A 12987-nucleotide genomic window follows, 5' to 3' on the forward strand; every position below is an offset into this window, starting at 1 on the left:
ACAGAGAAAACTGTACCTTTATATGTCCTGAGGTAGGATGAAAGCTTTTTTTTTAAAACTTAAAAATCCATAACTCTACAGAGATTTATGACTAATAGCACAGAGGCAAGTCCTACATTCTTTTTGGCACCCTGGATGGATAGTAACAAAACCAGTTATCAACTGAATTGTAGGTATCTGGAGAATATTGAATCTATCTCTCAAGACTTAGAATAATGCAATTCTAATTTTTAAAATACCCAAAACTCCAGCTCATACCTTTCAAGCATTATAGTGAAGAAGTTGGGCACTTCAATAAAGTACTCGTTTAAGCATTTGAGCAGCTTAAATGGTGTTACTTGAAAAAGACTTTATCCTGCCTACAAGATTTCCTGTAGCCTACCCCAATGGAGACATACATGGGTCACATATTTATGTCACACCCTTTGAATTCTAAAACAAAGTGTCAAGCTTGCCGGGTATATTCTTAACATTTAGATATTTCCATAAATAATACAGAATTTAACTTGTATTTCAAGACCAAACCATAATAGTTTCATTTTGAATTATTTACCTTCTCGTTTCTATCCAAAGAAATAATAACACAATTAACAGAGAAAAACATGCTGATTAGTCAGTCATTAGGTTTTTCAACACCTACCCTTAACCTCTAACCTTAAATTGAAAAGAAATCATCTGAAAGCTAGATAGATTATATATCAGTTCATTAAACTTAGAACTGTCTTCATGAAATAAAATGTATAATATTTTACCTTTGTCTTTTATTAAGGGGATACCTTAAAAATAGCAATGTAATTGATGTTCCTGATCTTTTCTAAAAGTACTATTGAAGTTACCTTCCAATAAACGGTCTAATGTCCCATATATAAAGATTCATCAAATTAAATGTCTAACTTGTATTAGAAAATATTGCATTGTATTGCCCTGATCCACTTTCACAAATTAATAAGGAGGTGACATAGCGTATTATAGCCCCTCATGTGCTTCAATTTCCAGGAGGCCCAAAGCTTTAATTTATATTCAGACCAGTAGTTGGTCTTATCCTGTTTTCTGATTCATTACCTGGCTCTTGTTCTTTTTCCTTGTTTCAATGATATGTAACGCATTTGTGATTTTTGGCATAACCTACTTCTGATTGTTAAGGGAGTGGAAAAAAAAACATGAATAAAGCAACTAAAAAGCAAATCTAATGTGCCCCGAAATGAACACGATTTTAAGATAAATGTGAACACTGCATATAGGTGTGCCTATAGAAGGTAAACCTGCATTCCAAAATATTTTAATAAGACTATGAGTCATCTTGAGTTATTCAAACTTTAAAAGTAGTTAAATTCATCAATCATTTACTGAAGAGTCATTATGTGGAAATTACCATGTAAAACAGTTTGGTAAATAGTCCAGAACCAGAAGTCAGAAAAAGTAGTTTCTATTCTGACTAGACCAGATTTTTGGCTTCGGAGAAACAAATTCTCTGAGCTTTGGATTAATTGGGTATAGAAAGCAGAGCCCTAGGCTCCTTCTCAGTTCAAAAATTTATTGTTGATTTTGAGACATATTTTTATTTTTGTAAGCTTATGAAGGTGCTTAAGACATATGTGCTAATCACTTGTACATGAAGCAAAATTTAAGTTGTAATTCTTAAAATAAAAATTTTAAGTTAAAATGATTTTGGCACACAAAACTCCTTACCTAATAATTTTGACTCAGGAGTTCCTGGAATAAGGGATTTATCTGCATTTTCAAAGATGGTTAGACTTTCAATGAAAGACTATTCAGTGGAGGGCATTAAACAAAGAGTAAATAATATGAAAAGTACAGAGGAGCAAAAGTTACTTGACATACTTGCAAGACTATAATAAGAAGTTCAAAGTCCTGAGGATTGAACACATTAAACTGCCTCCCTCTTCCAATTAAAAATAAAATACTAATATTAAAATAAATCTAAATATATCAAGAAAGTTTTGATATTAAACCTGATGCTTCTTTTCAAGTATATAATTATCGTCTGCTTATAATGGTATCCTAAACAAATGCTTAGTTTGAATATTTGATAATTCAGAACTGCATATTTGTGATAGTTGTTGAACAATCATATAGTTGAAGCTGCTGGATGAGTATTATAAATACATATTATGGATCTTTCATAGATAAGATTCTGCTTTTTATTACATGAGTGTGGACCAAAAGCTTCAGGGAAAGAAATAGAGAAACAGAATTAGAAATTGATGTTCAAAGCATCTATTACATCGGAAGAATTCAACTAGCAGAAGCTATTGATTTATTTTTCAAAGTTCTGGTGGTTTAAAAGTGTCACTCTTTCTGGGGCTTCCCTGGTGGCGCAGTTATTGAGAGTCTGCCTGCCGATGCAGGGGACATGGGTTCGTGCCCCAGTCCGGGAAGATCCCACATGCTGCGGAGCGGCTAGGCCTGTGAGCCATGGCCGCTGAGCCTGTGCGTCCAGAGCCTGTGACCCACAAGGGGAGAGGCCACAACAGTGAGAGGCCTGCGTACCGCAAAAAAAAATTTAAAAAGTGTCACTGTTTCTGAATTCACCCATTAAACCATTTCATATGTGAGTGTGGAAATGTACCATCTGAGCAAAGGGGAAAACTGGAAGAAATATATACATATAATTCAATAACTTGTCCTTAATTTAGTTTTATAACCAATCGTGCTCATATTATCATTTTTAAAAATTAATTAATTAATTTTTGGCTGCATTGGGTCTTCGTTGCTGTGCGCAGGCTTTCTCTAGTTGCAGCGAGTGGAGGCTTCTCATTTGCTGTGTGCAGGCTTCTCGTTGTGGCCTCTCTTGTTGCGGAGCACAGGCTGTAGGCACGCGGGCTTCAGTAGCTGTGGCACGCGGGCTCAGTTGTTGTGGCTTGTGGGCTCTAGAGTGCAGGCTCAGTAGTTGTGGTACACAGGCTTAGTTGCTCTGGGGCATGTGGGATCTTCCTGGACCAGAACTCGAACCCATGTCCCCTGCATTGACAGGCAGATCCTTAACCACTGTGCCACCAGGGTTGTGCTTGTGTTAAAATGATACTAATGTAATTACCCTAATGATGCCAAATGCATTATAAATCACTAAAACAGAAATCCTGACCAAAAAGCTTCTGTACAGCAGAGAAAACCATCAACAAAATGAAGAGGCAACTTGGGGAAGATATTTGCAAATCATGTATCTGATAAGGGGTTAATATCCAAAATATATAAAGAACTCGTACAATTCAAAAGCCAAAAAACAAACAATCCAATTTAAGAAATGGGCAGAGGATCTGAATAGACTTTTTTCAAAGAAGGCATACAGATGGTCAACAGATACATGAAAACATGCTCAACATCACTAATCATCAGGGAAATGCAAATCAAAACCACAATGAAATATTACCTCACACTTTTAGAATGGCTGTTATCAAAAAGACAAGAAATAAACAAGTGTTGGCAAGGATGTGGAGAAAAGGGAATCCTCGTGCACTATTGGTGGGACAGAATGGAAGTTCCTCAAAAAGTTAAAACTAGAGCTACCATATGATCCAGCAATTCCACTCCTGGATATTTATCTGAAGAAAATAAAAACACTAACTCAAAAAGATATATGCACCCCATGTTCACTGCAGCATTATTTACAGTAGCCAAGATATGGAAACAACTTAAGTACACAAAGATAAAGAAAATATGACATATATATATATGAATATTATTCAGTCATAAAAAAGGAAATCTTGTCATTTGTGACAACATGGATAGACTTTGAGGGCATTATGCTAAGTGAAATAAGACAGAGAAAGATGAATACTGAATGATCTCACTTATATCTGGAATCTAAAAAACAAATAAACAAAACCAAACTGATAGATACAGAGAACAGATTGATTGTTGCCAGAGGCAGGGGCTGGGAGTGGGAAAAATGGGTGAAGGGGGTCAAAAGGTACAATTTTCCGGTTATAAAATAAATAGATCATGGGGATGTAATTTACAGCATAGCAACTATAGTTAATAATACTGTATTGCATATTTGAAAGTTGCTAAGAGATTAGATCTTAAAAGTTCTCATAACAAGACAAAAAATTCTGTAACCACAAATGGTGACAGATGTTAACAATACTTATTGTGGTGATCATTTCACAATATCACATCATTATGCTGTACACCTGAAACTAATATAATGTATGTCAATGTAATTCATATTTAGCTACAGTTAATTATTAATGCTACTGCAGCTGGCTTACACACTTATGGGCTACTGTCCTTCAGTTCATTCAGAATTTCCTTGCTTCATTTGAAAACAATAATGGTTCAAGAAGTTCCTATTTTATAGAAGTCCTTATGTGATGCCTTATTTCAAAGATAGCTTCATCATGGGAGTTAAAACATAGGATGCACATGTATAAAAACAGCAAAAAACCACGTCGTTCTTTATTATATGGAGTAGCTGCATTTATTTATTGATAGCTTCAATGAGCACTTCTTGAACATTTATACTATTTACTTGAGCTACAAGATGAAAAAGGCAGAAACTATGTCCACACAAGGCTGATGATCAGTTGAGAAAAAAGTGGCATCTTTATAAGCTTTCATTCATTATTCATTTAATACATGGCTCTGGTATTAGTATATAGCACTATGTGATTCAAATAGAATTTGTTGAGTGGGTGAATGCATAAATGAGTGAATAATAATATTATATGAAATAGATATTATGACCATGACATTATGCTAAGCTTTGATGGTATACTATAAATGTGACTCAACTGAACCCTTTCTCTGAGATTCTTGCAATCCATTGAAGGGGGACACAATCATAAGTAACAATTTGATAAGTGTTATAAACAAGTTGATATAGAGGCCCTGGGCCCACTTAGCCCCATCTATAAGAAGGACAAGTTGAGTAGGGAAGACATATTGGAAAAAAAGAAAAAGATCACCATGATGAATCTTGAAAAATAAGTGGAAGAAGAATAAAGAAGTGAAGGAAACATGATCCAAGTAGAGGAAAAAGCAGGAACAAAGGCAGATAGGCAATGTATATTATTGGAAAGCAACAAACAGCTTAGTAATGTGGGAGTTTAAAAGAAGGAGGATAAACTTTGGGGAGAATATAATGAGTTATGATTTACCCAACTCTCCTGTCTCCAATAAGGAATAGCTTCCATGTAAGCTGACTTTAAGGAATTTATAGAATATTAGGAATAGAGATAAAAGTGTTTTTAATAACCCATAATCATAACATGAAAAAATAATCTGTGTTAACATTTTGACATATTTTCATTGTCTTGTAATGCACGTGTTCATATTACATGGATGTATGTATAAATATACATATATACATATTTTTACCTATTTTGAAACATACTATATATAGTTTAACATCTTTCTTATCTTACAACATTAAACCTCATTTTATTTTATTAAATATTATTCAAAATAAGGTTTTAATGGCTTTGTGGCTTTCTATTATATGGAAATATTACATCTTTTAATAAATTTATTTTTAAACAATAAAATATATATGCTTTTAAAGTTACAAAATATGTAAATAATCATTTCTTGTAGAAGTGTGTGAAAGGTCAACAGTAAAAGTTTCTGACTTTCTGACCTAGAGTCTTCTTTGAGGTCTTTAATATGAACTATCAAGCATAAAGTAAAGGTCACAGGGCTGTTATTTTAATGATCCAGAATAAAGTAACGGGAGGTTGTGCTCCCATATTTAATGTAGTTGGCACCATTTATTTCAGAGACTATTGATCATTCTCCAGGGCCAGAAAATTGATAAAATAAAAATTATTCTTTGGCTTCTGAATCTGCTAAAATGGACTCACCTGTTCGTTCTAAACCTTCTGGTATGGTTTGAAGACTTAATTTTTAAAATGTGTATCCTTGCCTGTGAAAGATTATGCTAAGGAATTAGGGAAGAATGCTATGTGTATCAGAGTACAGAATTTAATATTAATTTTGTTTTGTATATGCTGGTTCTCCTGAGTTTTTGTAGCTATTGGCCGAAATATTTTAGAAGTTGTGTGGTAGGAAGAGGTGTTTTTTCTAAAACCTGGTTTATTGACTATTTTCTTGTTGCTATTCTCAATATATAAATAAGGAGATATCCCATTCTATTTAATTTTACTGAAGGCTGAAATAAGTATAAGGCAAAATACAGATATGTGGACTATTAGTATCTGCTAGCTTTTTGGAAGAATTGTATTCCTTCTATAAATATAATTTCTGACTGTGAAAACCTTACTTTAATATTATGGCTGGTTAAGCAAAACCTCTTCTGAGGAAAGGAAGATAGGAAGCCCTTACCACCCTCTATAGAGTTTCATCAGTTAGCATTTACTGTATTAAAAATTACTGCAAAAAAACACAGTGACTTAAAAGACCAACTGTATCACTAGCTCATGATGCTATGGGTCAACTGGGCAGTTCTTTTTTGGTCCAATTTTACTTACTCATGAATATGCTGACACTGTGAAGGAGGAAAAGTATTTGCTGATCTTGGTTGGGCTCTCTCACATCTCTGGGGCCTCCACTAGGACAAATGTGATGACTCTACTTTCAGTATAGTTTCTCAACCTACAACAATCTAATATGGGCTGAGCAAGGTCTCAAGACAGTAGACCATTCACAAGCCCAGCCAAACTTCCAGGGATAGGAAAATAGACACTACCTCTTCATGGGAGAAGCTGCAAAATAACATTGGATTGTGTATTGATACAGGGTAGCAATTTTACTTTCTGCCAGTAGCAGTGAATCATGTTTATGTTTTATCTTAGTATCCCAGTTAATTCTTAAGGACAATAAACATTTTTAATATTTCTCTTTTATCCAATTACCATGATCAATGCTATGCATATAGCAGGCATTCTTTTTAATGAGAACAATACAATAAATTATACAGTTAATATATTTCCCTTTCCAAAGAAAGAGTAGGAACCATATAGACTATTATTTCATAACCAGTAGCATAGATTGTAATAATATATCTCCTTTATACAATGCACTAGGGATGACCACAGAGGTAACTAACCCATTGTTTCTACCTCTCAGGGTAAACAATGACAGAGACATTATCCATGAGGAAGATATACAAGCTCCATATCACTAAAGAGTTGCACCAATTAAGCTTCCACCAATGGCAATTACCTTTACAAATGTGTCTGAAGATATTTTATTAATGGCTTTCCCTTTTCCTCTGTTCTAATTCTTGCCCATTTGCTGTAGGTAAATCTAACTACTTCCTTCTCTGTAAAATCTTTTTCTATCCCTCTATTCTTTTATTTGATGCTATCTTTCCTATATTCCCTTGATTTCCTTTATTATTACTTTTTTTTTTTTGTATGAAGACATGGCTAATTATTTTAAAAATGAAACATGTTTAAGAAGTAAAAAAAAGAGTTATGTTTGGAAATTAAACTATACACATTGAAAACAGGTGACATAAAACTCTAACGTTTTGGAAATATCCGCATTCAGAAGCTCCAAAAAGTATCCAGCTGACTCTCCATTCTCCTATGATGAAGCCTGCTTTCCTTCAGAAAGAGAATCATTTGAATAGAATTAACATTTGCCATTCAATTTCTCTTAAATGTGTACAAGTGTTACAGCATATTTTCCCATTTTTCATTAGGAATAAATATAAATTTTTGGAAAGGTTTGTGAACTATTATTTATAATATTGTTTCTAAAAGATTAATGTATTCATATTTCCAATCATGATATCTACAGATGAACATTTAATCTACAACTGGGTTTTTAATTTGGTGGTTTACGATAGCAAATACATCTTTCGTTCTAGGTATTATTAAATTTTCCTTGGTATTACAATCTAGTTTATTCAAAGGTTAAATAATCACTGACAAGGGATATTGGACAAATGAAATGGTGAAAATCTTTTTCCTTGACATATAGATGTAACAAACCAAACTCAGTTTCAGTAATCGTGATCCATTTAATACCATTTTTAGAAGACTGATACGTAATGATTTCTCAACTGGCACTTACAAACAGAACAAAAGGTTTCTTTCCCTTTTTTAGATTCAGATTGAAGAAATAAAATGTAATTAAGATTAAAAAATAGTGTAAAATAGAAAAATAATTTACTGATAATTGAGAAAATATGTTTACAAGGGATAATTTGGATTTTTCCCTAAGCAGCCAAATTTTGTAATAAATAAATCAGTTGAACTTATTGCTGTTCTTAGATACAACATGTTTTAATTATTATAGAAATTCTCGAAATTAAAAATATATATATTATGGTAGTTTGCTTGGTACAATATTTATTATTGCTTTTGTTGTAATTCAATTCTATTGAATAGAACAAAATAAAAGAAGAATAGTAAAAATTAAGTACTAGTTCTAATTCTGATATCAAACAGCTATGTGCTTTTAGCTTAGATTTTAGAGAAATTCTTATCACATAAAAATGTTGAGTCATATGTGAAAATATCTACTATAGATGATGAATTCTCAAGGTATGATGCAAATGATTTTAGGTTAAATTCTCAGTGCTCATCATTGTCAATTAGTTTTTCCCTTTCCATGAGTTTAGGCCACCTTTTTAAGTCTGGTCAATTGTCTCACATATGTGTCATTGGCGATTACAGGGAAGAAACAAGAAATAATAGGCTTAAAGAAAATTGTCAACACTACAGGAGAAATAGAAAGGGAGAAAGATGAAAGGACTTGATAAACTAATATTTAAATTACTACATTTTTTTATTTCATAATAAATAAAATATATTTATTTTACTATGATAATATTTATCTTTACAATCACAAATCCCAGCAGTATATCACTCCTGAATGTAATTAAATCCCTCTGCTCCCTGTATGCATTTTTAGACAACTTCCACAATTGAAGGCCATATTATCATGGACATTATAATCTCTTAGTCATAAAATTTTTCTATAACATTTTTACAAAATAACCAGAATACCTTATCCATTTTCTACTATCTTCCCAGTATTTCACAGTCGTCTCCTATTTCTCTACTTGTGGAATTCTTACTGTGGCAAACATTTATGGGATTGTCAGCTAATTCAAAGAAATTAAAATTCTCAGAAGGAAAATTTCAATTTTGGGGAGAATTTAACTGGAGACTTGGATTTGGAAACAGAAAGGGATTATTAATTTCTAGGCACTGATTTGGGAATTTGAAATTAAAATGTAATTTTGCTGCTACTCTCAAAACCTCCCATCATTTTAAGGAAGGCTGATTCAAGATCAGTGACAACAAAGTAAGAAAAAGAATGAAAGTCACATTTGAATTGGATAGGTGGATATACAAAAGAGTATGTTTCAGACAGAAAAAGTAGCATAAGCAAAGGCACAGAGGTGTGATGTTCCATGACATATTGAAAGAATAGTAAATAGTCAGGATGGCCAGAATGTTGCAGAAAATTGACAGGGGAAAGACTATTCAAAATATGTGTCTGGAATATAGGGTGGTATGTTGAAAGTGGCCTTATACATCAAGGTTGAAAGTTTTGGTTTATTCTATATCTAATGGAAAAGCACAAAAGTCTTGTAAAGGTGGGGTTAGACAACCATAACTGAGTTTACAAAAATAATTTTAAGGGTCACCCTGCTATAATACAGAAAAATTAATTTTAAAGAGAGAGATGAGATAAGAATGCCATTCAGACAACTGAAATAGTCAAAATGGGATATTACTAGAACAGGGTCATCAATAGGTCTCATCCAGATCAATGAGTATACGCATCAAATATCCTAGAGAGCTTTTTAAAATATGTCCAGTTCCTACTGCAAAAGGGACTAAATCAATGATGGGTCTCTGCAATCTGCAGTGGTAAAAGTCCATATGATTCTAATGCAACCAGCCAGATACCAGTCTTCCGCTCAGTAATTGAGAACCAATGAAGTGGTATCAAAGTAATCAAATAGAAATGCTTGTCTAGGCTGATAAACTGAGAAAGATTGTGAGGCTAAATCTGGGCTCTGTGGGATAGAGAGAGATAGTCAATCAGTGCCACTAGCTGTAAACTCAGGACGATGCAATTCGCCTCCTCTGGCCTAGGTTAGGACAGGGACTGAAGGGATGGAGAGGGGTTGAATCTGAGAATTAAGATTAAGAGAATTATCTTAATAAAGAGAAAATCAGCAAGTCTTAATCAGTAATCAGAAACAGAGCCTCTGAAAAAGAGAAGTCAAACATGACTGACTTGTTTCTTGTTTACTAGCTTAGACAACTAGTTGGAGGATGATGTTAACTAAGAAACAGAGGGCATAAGGCATGCCTTGAGAATATCTGTAAACAAAAACAGAGAGTGAGGCATAAATTAAGTTTGTAGATATAAGAGGAAGGTGGAGGTAGGCTGGTGAGAGAAGGGATTGATGTATGAAAGTACTGGTGGAACTGGAAAGAAATGATATTAAAGAGACCAGTGGAGGGGTTAGCCTTACAAAGGAATATGAATCTCTCATGCGAATTCCAAAGGGGAAAGGTACAAAGAAATATTATGTATATACATGCAGAGATAAACAGAAAGGAAAATGGGTGATTTCCTGAGAGATTTTTGCAGTGAGGTAAGAGTAATTGCTTTATTTAGGGCAATAGCTTTCAAACTTAAGTATGCTCCAGAATCTCTTTGAGGACTTGTTAAAACACATATACCACCAGACCCCACCCCCAGAGATTTTGGTTCAGTATGTCTGAGGCAGAGTGTGAGAATTTGCATTTCTAAAATATTCCTATGTGAAGCTGTTCTCTGCCACCCTTAGAACCACTAGATTAAACTATGGGGGAATCAAAGCTCATGCTCCTTTCCTTGTATGTTTAAGACTTTTAGGGTAGAAGAAATATTTCAAAATCCACCTGATAAGAGAGGTTCACAGACCTTCCCTCTGAAGATACTGATTACTAATAATGATTCTTACGATTAGTGATTTTGGGGGAACTCTAGAACGGGGAGGGATCTGCAAATATTTTCTATAAAGGGCAGATAGTAAATATTTTTGACTTTATGGTCTCTGTTGCAACTACTCACTTTGTCCTCAGGGAAAGCCATAGAACAATATGCAACCAAGTAGGCATGGCTTGATTCCATTAAATCTTTATTTACAAAAATAAGAAAGAGGCCAGATTTGGCCTGTGGGATGTTGTTTTCCTACACTTGTTCTAGAGTAGAAAATGTTAAAAGATCTTTTAGGTTAGTATGTTAGTTAAGTTCTCAGTATGATATTGAAGTGGACATATTATTCAAAGTAATTTATGGAAGGTGGAAACCAGGTGCTAAAGTAAGCAGTGAAATATAGGTTCATAGAAATTCATGGAAATTGAATCACAACTACATTTTAACAGTTTCAACAGAGGAGAAATTTAAAAGAGAAATAACCGAGTAGAACCGAGAGGAGGCCAGTTCTGCCAAAACATTACCCTGGAGTAGATGAGATTTAAGGGAAAAGGTATTACTTCTTCTAGACAGGTTTTTGGAAATCAAGGCAAGAAGATTTAGGAATCATTCTCTTGATGTAATTCATTATGAGTTCTAATAACACAAGGAGTGAGTTTAGAATGGAGATTAGCAAACATGGAAAAAGGGCCAGTGAGACACGAAGGTGCCCTGGATTGAAATGAGAGAGATGAGAGAGTGAAAAGCACAGTTGAAAGCAAGGCTGCTTCTTTGATGGGAGATTAATAATCCTGGGGTTTGTGGGATAGAAATTGAGAAACAAGCAAGAGAGAGATGATATTGAGAGACAACTTTGAATAGAACTATGAATAGAGTTTGAGACACCAGCCTCAAATAACATGTTCGTTGTTGGCTCTCTTTAAGGAATTTATTAACATTAGATGACACAATTTTGTGAGCCTTGGGTGGCTAATCTGAGGAAGATTATGGAAAGTGTATTCTATTACACTTTGGTAGAGAAAGGGTGGTGTCTCTAAATGAGAGGATAATCCAGGCAGAGCAAACCCAAACTTAATTTAGAAATTGTATATATCTAAACTAGTTCAACCAAAGGGGCATTAATATTTTGAGGAGCTGACACCAAGCATCTTTAATTTACTGACAAGTTGTGACTGTAGGAAACCAACTGACTAGATGCTAAGAGATTATGTCTCAAAATAAGATGGCTTATTATACATTTTATAAATTTTATTTTTAATATGATATTCATTTTGCATTATATAGTTTTGTGATTATGAACATGCCACTTTTATTGTATAAGCATAACTTAATAAATTCTTATTTTATAACTTTTGCTTCCCAGACTAGACAATTCATTGGCTGCTATTATTTGACCACAGCTTCCAGCCACCTGAAAAATAACAATACTAAGTAACAAAGTTATTATTTTTTTCTGAGAACTTAAATATCTAGTTAAGACTACCTTAAACTTTAAAGTTGTTGTGATAAATAACACAACTCTATTACCCCAGATAACTTTTCTGCACTTTACCCTAAGAATAATCTATTGGCATGGAGCAAAAATATAATCCCAAATGGCTCTTTTTATCATCTTCGTTTTGTATTGTTATTTTGCGTGAATAGTAAAGTACACTTGAGTTGGCTGGTTAGTCATGATAATTGGGATTTATCTAAGGATGATAAATATGATAGTACCAACTAAATTACTTTCAAGGATGTATGTGAGATTATGTTTATACATACTCATGCTTTTTTTGGGGTTTTATTCATTTTAACAAAAAAGGAGTCAATAGGGCTGATGTTTTATTTTGCTTCAGCTGTATTGACTAGTAAAGATCAATTACATTTTGACACTTCCTTTTTACTACTGACTACACTGTTTGAAATGAACAATAATACCTCAATTCCATGATGTCCCATTGGCAATCTATTACAGATAAACTTAGAAATGGAAATAATATTATGAAAGGCATAGCTTTGTTTACATGTCACCATCTAGTTTCCTTCATTTCTTCTTTATTACTGTTTTTCTTCCTTTATTCTTTCTTTCATTTGTTGTTCCCCTTTCCTTGCTTTCTCTTCTTATTTTTG

This window comes from Pseudorca crassidens, chromosome 6 (genome assembly GCF_039906515.1).
Source record: "Pseudorca crassidens isolate mPseCra1 chromosome 6, mPseCra1.hap1, whole genome shotgun sequence".
Lineage (NCBI taxonomy): Eukaryota > Metazoa > Chordata > Mammalia > Artiodactyla > Delphinidae > Pseudorca > Pseudorca crassidens.